The sequence below is a fragment of the Meleagris gallopavo genome, chromosome 3 (assembly GCF_000146605.3).
Source record: "Meleagris gallopavo isolate NT-WF06-2002-E0010 breed Aviagen turkey brand Nicholas breeding stock chromosome 3, Turkey_5.1, whole genome shotgun sequence".
Lineage (NCBI taxonomy): Eukaryota > Metazoa > Chordata > Aves > Galliformes > Phasianidae > Meleagris > Meleagris gallopavo.
In genome coordinates, this window is record NC_015013.2 from 38,918,382 (window position 1) to 38,926,047 (window position 7,666).

Consider the following 7,666-nt stretch of genomic DNA (forward strand, 5'->3'; position numbering starts at 1 on the left):
CAGAACAAACTTTCCTCCCTCTTTTTTCCCCCCCTCATCCTCTCCCGTCCCTCTGTACACTCAAATACTTCGCAGTTTCTGCACCCACCCAGTCTGGTCCCCCTCCAGTTAATTGTTGCATCAGCTGCAAAGTTCATCCTTCTTGGAAATGATGCCTATAGCTTGTTACCCAATGAATGAGGCTGGAAGTTTTTTTTTTTTGTGGTAGTCTTCCACCTTACAAGTCCTCCAACAGATAACTCTGCTAGTGTAAACAATCCTAGGTACTCACATGCTCTCCTAAATTAGAATGACTGACCAGAGTTAGGTCCAACTACTGCTTCCTTTTCTTGCATTGACGGTTTATGGGCTGCTTCAGCCCGGTTCTGTGACTCGCGGGGCAAAGGGATTTCACAAATCTGCACTTCTGGAAAAGGGAAACAGGGGACCCCAAAATAATTAAAAACAGTGGCAACGATCCAAGGAAAACCAAACTAATTTACTAAATATAGTATCAGAATGCAAGATAACACACTATAATACAATATAATTAGAATCCAAGCTGATAAATAAAATGAGAGATAGTGTCCGAAAGGTGGAAAGGCCTCAACATAAAGCTGAGATGAGATATGCACTCAGGAAAGCATCATGGAGAAGAGTCAAAAATGAAAAAGAGAATGTCAGATGATCTACCAAGGCCTTATATCTTTTTCCCCTGAGCAGAAATGATAACAGCACAGCAAACAGTCTTTTGGGGAATGTAGCTCTTCTTCTCTTTGGGGACAGGTACCCGGAACTGAAGCATTAACACTTTAACTCCCAGTGTACTACATGATGTTATGATGCGAAATACCAATAACCAAAAAATCATAAAACCATGACATCTTGTTATCCTTTGTTGCCTTGAAAATGGTCCTTTTAAAGAGAAGACTGTCTTCTACATCCCCTTACGGTTAAGAAAAAATTCTTTACTGTGAGGGTACTCAAACACTGGAACAGGCTTTCAAGCAAGATTGATAACTCATGCCTATCAGTACTCAAGAAGCATTCGTATAATGTCCTCAGTGACATTCCTTAACTTTTGGTTAGCCCTAAAGTAATCAGGCAGTTGAACTTGATGATCTTTATAGGTCCCCTCCAACTGTTCCATTCCATTTTGTATTCTGTATATAACATTTAAGTATATACAAAAAATTAATTATAAAAATAACCTCTCTGTTGGGAAATGAATTACTCCATTTTGCATAAGAGGATTTAACATTCTAGAATGGCAAATGGCTTACAGAGCAGATGCAAACAGGTTAAAATACTGTCCTTTTGAAGCAATATTTTGCTCAAAATGGTCATTGCTCAAGAAATTATGTGTTTGTTTAGGAATGCAAGATCTTTTAATCTTGACACATAGAAGTCTGAAAAATCAAATACAGGTCATTAGGTGGGAAAAGAAGACATGAGCAGTACAATAACATGATGTTAAGTCTTATTTGGGTATTTCAATTTTAACTTTACAACTTAATACTCATTGATTGAAGAAAAAATTCCTCATCTTCCTCATCTAATCATTAAAAAAAATCCTGCCATCCCAGATTAGAAAATAATTATGAAAGATGAGGACAAGATGAATAAAATAAAACACAGGTCTTTTTCAGGACAGTCTATTCTCTGGGTTAAGAGAAAGAATGCCAACACGAGGAAATTAAATTGTTTTCTTTCATAAAAAATATTGGCACCAGCTATGAAAGTTAGAATTTTAGAATGAACATTGAAGATTTAACTATTAGTTCATTTTTCTTAATAAGTAATAGCATAATAGTCTTGCTCTAGGACTAGGGTAACTCTGAAAGCAAGAAAGGAAGAATGCTAGAGCTTTCAGCTTATCAACACTTCATGCTCTTTATTTATTTTATGTTTAAGTCAGTGGCTTTCTGCCACACAGAGAGAGAAATGCAGTAGCTATCAGTAGCTCAAGGGTTGACAGGCTGCACACCATCTATTACAGAGTAGTCAAAATGACAAGAAAGGCATAGCCTAGCAGAGGGTAAAAGAAAAGAGACTGTGAGAGAATAGTGAATTAAAGAATATGTAAAGAAAAAAAAAATGGTTGAGGGATTAAAAAAAAAAAGTTCAGCAATAGCAGAAATGAAATCAAGAGGCCAAGTATCTCCCTACCAAAAAATGAAAATCCATTTGCAAGAGGAAAAACAGAGTCAAACTTGTTTGTTAGAAGCCAAGAGATTTTGTGCTACTGAAAATATTTGAAAACACACATTCATTTGGATTGGCTACTGGCTGGCCAATACTGTTTAAGAGGGCCAGACAAGTGTAATGTGCAGACACAAACACAAAAGCAAGGCAAGAAGAATCATGTGAAACATTAGCAATTCAACAGAACTGGTTATAATAGTCAAGTAGAGCCTGCAGTGGGCTCTGGCAGAAAAAAAATTAAGGGAACAAACTGTTTAGTAAAATTATGCCAGTGGCAAAATATAGCAAATACAATAATGCACATGCCTGTAGCTCCAGCCAGGTATTAACAGTTAAAAAAAAAAACAAAAAAAAACAAAAAAAAACTCTTCTGAAGAAAAAAAATACTGAAAGGTCTTAAAAAAAAAATGAAAGCAGAATCATGGGAATTGTTCCCCAAAGTCAATTACTTTGTATTTCACATTTGTATTTAATGGCACGTGTCAGTGATTATGCCAGGTTTTGGATTATTTATTAAAGCCATTCTAACACCAGCAAGAAAAATATAGTAGCAGAAATGGAGTTAAGAGGTTAAGTATATGAGTTCACTATCAAATATTGACAGTCCAGCAACAAGGCAGATAGCCAAAAAATCAAGACACATCCAGTGAGTGAAAGACATCCTGAAAGGGACTTACCCTTGGAACTGCAGCCTCTAAAAATGCTCACTCTTGACTAAGTTCTGTGTTCTTTCATGGTAAAAGAGAAGGTGATGGTACTGCCTTGTACCAGGATACAAACATGCTCATAAAAATATTTGTCAAGATATACTTTCAGAAGACAACACAAAGACAATCAGTTTACCCATTCCAAAGATCACTATAGTCTTCAAAAGGGATAATCTCCAAGCAAAGATCTCACTTCCTTAGCTGCTTACCTTCAAATGAGAGCAAGGAGGAGTAGACTCTGGGTTCACCCCTTCCAATCACCCGGGTTCATTGCTTGCACCTGTGCACACTGGATTAGCCATGTTTTCTCACCTGGTACTCAATCACTGATTCAGGCTGTGACCTAACAATCCCCATACATTTCTTATAAGCATACTCATAATGAATGCATAGGGACCTACCAGAGATCTTGAAGTCAGATCAATTTGGATTTAATTAAATCACTTAACTTTTTGCAATGTACTAGAAAGTAAAGCAAAATAGAAGAATATTTTCAAGCACTGCACTGTATTTTTATACTTAAGTGTGGGAAATTGCCCTTTATTTTTGAACATATGCTTCTATTTTCCTATATTCTCTTTTGTTACTGTTTTATTTTACTGTTCTTCAAATTTGATATGGAGATTTTTGAATTATTTTAGACCACAAACATAATTTTTTATTTTCCCAAATAGGTTAGCTCATTATGATCATTAGAATAATTTTGGGTTGCAATCTCAATTTATGGGATTAAGAAAAAAAAAAATTAACACTTTTTTTGTTTTGTTTCAAGTTTATGTTTTGCCTTTAACAGATGCAAACTAACCAGATGCAACAGCTTTTTTTATGACCACGTTTATCAAGTCACAGCTACAACTCAAGTGTTTTTTGAATGGTTTCTCTTCATAAGTCTTTGTTTTTATTTTTTATGAGTGAATAACTACCATAGGACATTCTGCTTTCCTGTCCAATTCTATGATTTGCACAAGCAAACATGAAAGAGAACCACTTGAAAAAAGATCACAAATAATTATTTTGACAAGGAAATTGGAAGCAAAAGAGGCTCTATCTTTAATCAAAGTTGTCAATTTGATGCACAAGGAGAAAGACAATACATCACTGCTGCAATAATGACTGTAAAAATTATTTCTTTGAACTATGAGACCTTTGCAAAATTATTTAATCTTTTTCAAATACTCTCTCTAGATTCCATGCTGTGGAGAAATGTAAAAAAATAAATAACATCTTATTAATCTATGTCAAACCTTGATAAAGTAAATACATACATTAAAACTATTACCTCTTTTTTTCTGATGCTGTGACTGTTTTTTCTTTTCTCTTTTCTCCTTTCTTTGTAGAAGATTGATATTCATTAAAAAAACGAGATTAAAAGGTTAAAGATTGATGTACAATTTAAACAAAGTAATCAGTTAATGCCAGGAAGAGAAGTTCAAGGATTGGATAATTGATAAGAAGAATCAGTAAGATTTATAATTTATACACAGAGTCATAATACACGAATGCAATAACCAAATGCAAACTACAAATAATAATTGCAAACATTTTCTTCCACTTTTGTTTTGTTATTTGGCTTTTTTTTTTTCTGTTTAGAATGCTGAATGCTAAAGCAGTTTTTATAGTAGAAAATATTTTCCAAATTCTACAATTTTTTCCATGCGTTTATATACATAATATGATAATATTTGTTGTTATGAAAGGCAAAAGATATATATCTTTTACAATTACATTAATAATATCTACTGTGGTATAATTGTCTTTCACGACTTATGAAGCAGAGAATGGGAAAATCATCTCTAACTTTTCTTCTGTGGTATCAGTACATCTGAGTGCTTTACACATTTTTACATGAGATAAATGAATTTAAATACATTTTTTTCCCCTCTTCCTTTGAGATCTTGACAATGGGCAAATGTTAATCAGTAATCAATTAAAGCTCATTTCCGCTTTATCTCTGTTCTATTTAAGGAAGAGCTTTTAATCAGATGTTGTAGCAAAGATTCTATCACTGCTGCTGTTGACATGCCTTATGAGCTTATAAAATCCAGCAGACCGTTCTAAATAATGCTGGGTTCTGAAAAATAATGAATGCTGAGTTCTGATGATGTGCAGCCTGGCCACAATCCCAATGAAATGTGTTGTAGTAATTCTGCTGACTCTTGGAGCTGTATTGTAGCTGGAGATTGTAAGCTGAATTTGCAGAAGTTCTTTGTTTTGGCTCCTTTATGAAAACACATGAGAATGCCTTTATGAATGTCAGCAGAACTGGGCTAATGGTCCCCAGGTTGGGAGATACAGACCAATGGAATGTGGATCACATCAAAACCAGGAAAAATTGTATGGAACTAGTGTTGCCAGTCACCATATATAATAGCTAACAAGCAAATATACAGGCCAAAACAAGACAATTTGTTTGAAACCACAAAGTAATCCTCACAGATATGTTAAGCTTTGAAAATCAGACATAAAATACATCCTGCCCAAAATTTATGGGCCTTGAAATTATGTCCAAATAAAACCACAAAGCAAAAGCTAAAATGAAAATTTAAGCTCATCTCAGTGAGAATAAAAATAAAGAATACAGAATTCAAGACTAAAAGAGAGTGCCACTTACAGATTTGAAAGCCAAACTTTTAGATTTTTAGTTCACGTGGTGAACTGACAACTAGACCAGAGGATAATACTCTGAACAGCTGCAGGGGGAAGAATAACTCTGAAATACTACTAATAAAATTTCTCTTGCTAAGTTATTAAAAATGACTTCAAGCAGAATCTCAGTTCCAGCAGAACAAAGTCTAGTTAAATAGAAGAAATAATAGCTTTAAGCCACCACTGTTCTTTGATTATCAAGAAATGTCATATAAAATTTGAAGCAATCTGGAGTAAATCATCACTTCTAGAGTTCAGCAACCCAAAAAACTCAGAACTGCATTTCTCACTAAGGTTAAAAGAATAAACATATCACTACTTCTCATGCCTCTCGTGTCCCTGAAATTCTAAGTGGTGGACAGGGGAGCAAAATCCCTCCCAGTGTGAGAGTGGAGCAAGTCAAGACCACCTCATGAGTCTCAATGTATACAAGTATATGGGGTCAGATGACATGCAGGCCAGGGTTCTGAAGGAACTGGCTGATGTGGTTGCCAACTATGTCAGGACCTGGACATCCTTGAAAAGTGGGTACATGAAAATCCAATAATGTTTAACAAGGCTGAGTGTGAGGTATTGGTCTTGGGTAAGGGCAATCCAAGATATGAATACAGACTGGGAGAAGAACTCATTGAGAGCAGCCTTGCCGAGAAGGATTTGGCAGTTCTGGTGGCTGTAAAGCTGAACATGGGCCAGGAGTTGTTCTTTCAGGCTGGAAGGACAACAGTATCCTGGGCTGCATCAAAAGAGGGGTGGCCAGCAGGAGGAGGAAGGTGGTTGTCCCCCTTTACTCTGCCCTTGTAAGGCCCCATCTGGAGTACTGGAGTGTCCAGGACTGGGGCCTCTGGTACAGGGGGGAAGTGGAACTGATGGAGTGAGTCCAGATAGGGGCCATGAAGATGATCAAAGAATTTAAATTCAGGTCTCTAATCCTTTATATTAAAATGTATTAATATTTTTCCATATAAATATAGACAGTAATTTCCAGATAACTCCTGATAGCTTGTGGGGAAATTAGGAAATTATATGAACTTTTTCATAGCAATAATTGTCTTGTAAAAATTTAGTATTACTTGCATTAGTCAGGAGAAAATGAAGATTCCTGAGGGAAAAGAAAAACAAAGACAACTGGACTGGAAGACTAGGTTTAATGAGTACTTTATTTCAGCTGGTGTGAAATTTCAACTAATTACCAATATTTATAACATCTAATTTTGAGAATGTTAAATTAAACTAGAACCACTGTGAACAGTTTTGGGCACCAAGTCTAGCTGCTTTGCATAGCTGCAGAACAGCTGCTAGAAAGTTGCCCTAATGACTGTATAGCCCTTCAATCCATGAAACAGTGGAAGCTCCAGTGCTTTTTAGCTAACAGAGATTTCAACAGAAAAACTTAGCATAGGTGTGTTTGTGCATGCATGCATATTAACATTTATTTAGCACAGAGAAGGCTTCAAGGAAAAATACTGCACAAAACAGCAGTGTCGGTCACTGTAATACAAGTTAAGATTATTCTGTTGTAATGGAAAGCACAAAAAGGGATCCCCATTATATTAAAAATGGTTCCAGGAAACATTTAGATTGGATATTCGGTAGAACTTTTTCAGAGAGAGAGTAGTCAAGCATTGGAAAGACTGTCCAGGGAAGTGATGGAGTGTTTAAAGAGACATGTGAACATGGCTCTAAGGGACATTGCTTAGCAGTAAGACGTGGTAAGTCAGATTGATGATAGGATTTGATGATCTTAAAGGTCTTTTCCAACTCAGATGATTCTATGATTATATTGCTTTTTCTCCTATGTAACTCCTTTGGTCTTAGCCTGATTTGCCACATACCCAACACTGTGGGCACAGCCAGAAAATTCCTCAAGGAGCACTACTGTACAGGCAAACAAATGCAAGAACTCTGCACTGACTGATTTTTAAGACTGAAAAACCTGATTTTTAAGACTGAAAAACATATTTGTGCAGGTTCACCAAAAAATAGATTCATAGTTATGCTACTCACGTCATGGGCAAAATCTCAGGACAGATGGAATATTGCTTTTCATGTTCAGCCTGAGCTGCCTCATGCCCCCTTTCTAACTTTGGATATTACCAGAAACCCATCTGATGCGTACATTTGTACTGAAC

The 7,666-nt window shown here is 35.9% G+C and overlaps 1 long non-coding RNA gene across 1 annotated transcript; it reads right to left on the reverse strand.

Moving 5' to 3' along the window:
- Positions 1-277: 277 nt before the first annotated feature.
- LOC109366716 lies at positions 278-3,114 on the reverse strand. The gene is made up of 3 exons (XR_002113244.1): positions 3,028-3,114; positions 2,862-2,945; positions 278-406 (listed from the first exon to the last, which is right to left on the reverse strand). It is a non-coding gene; the product is annotated as an uncharacterized LOC109366716 (long non-coding RNA).
- Positions 3,115-7,666: the final 4,552 nt, after the last annotated feature.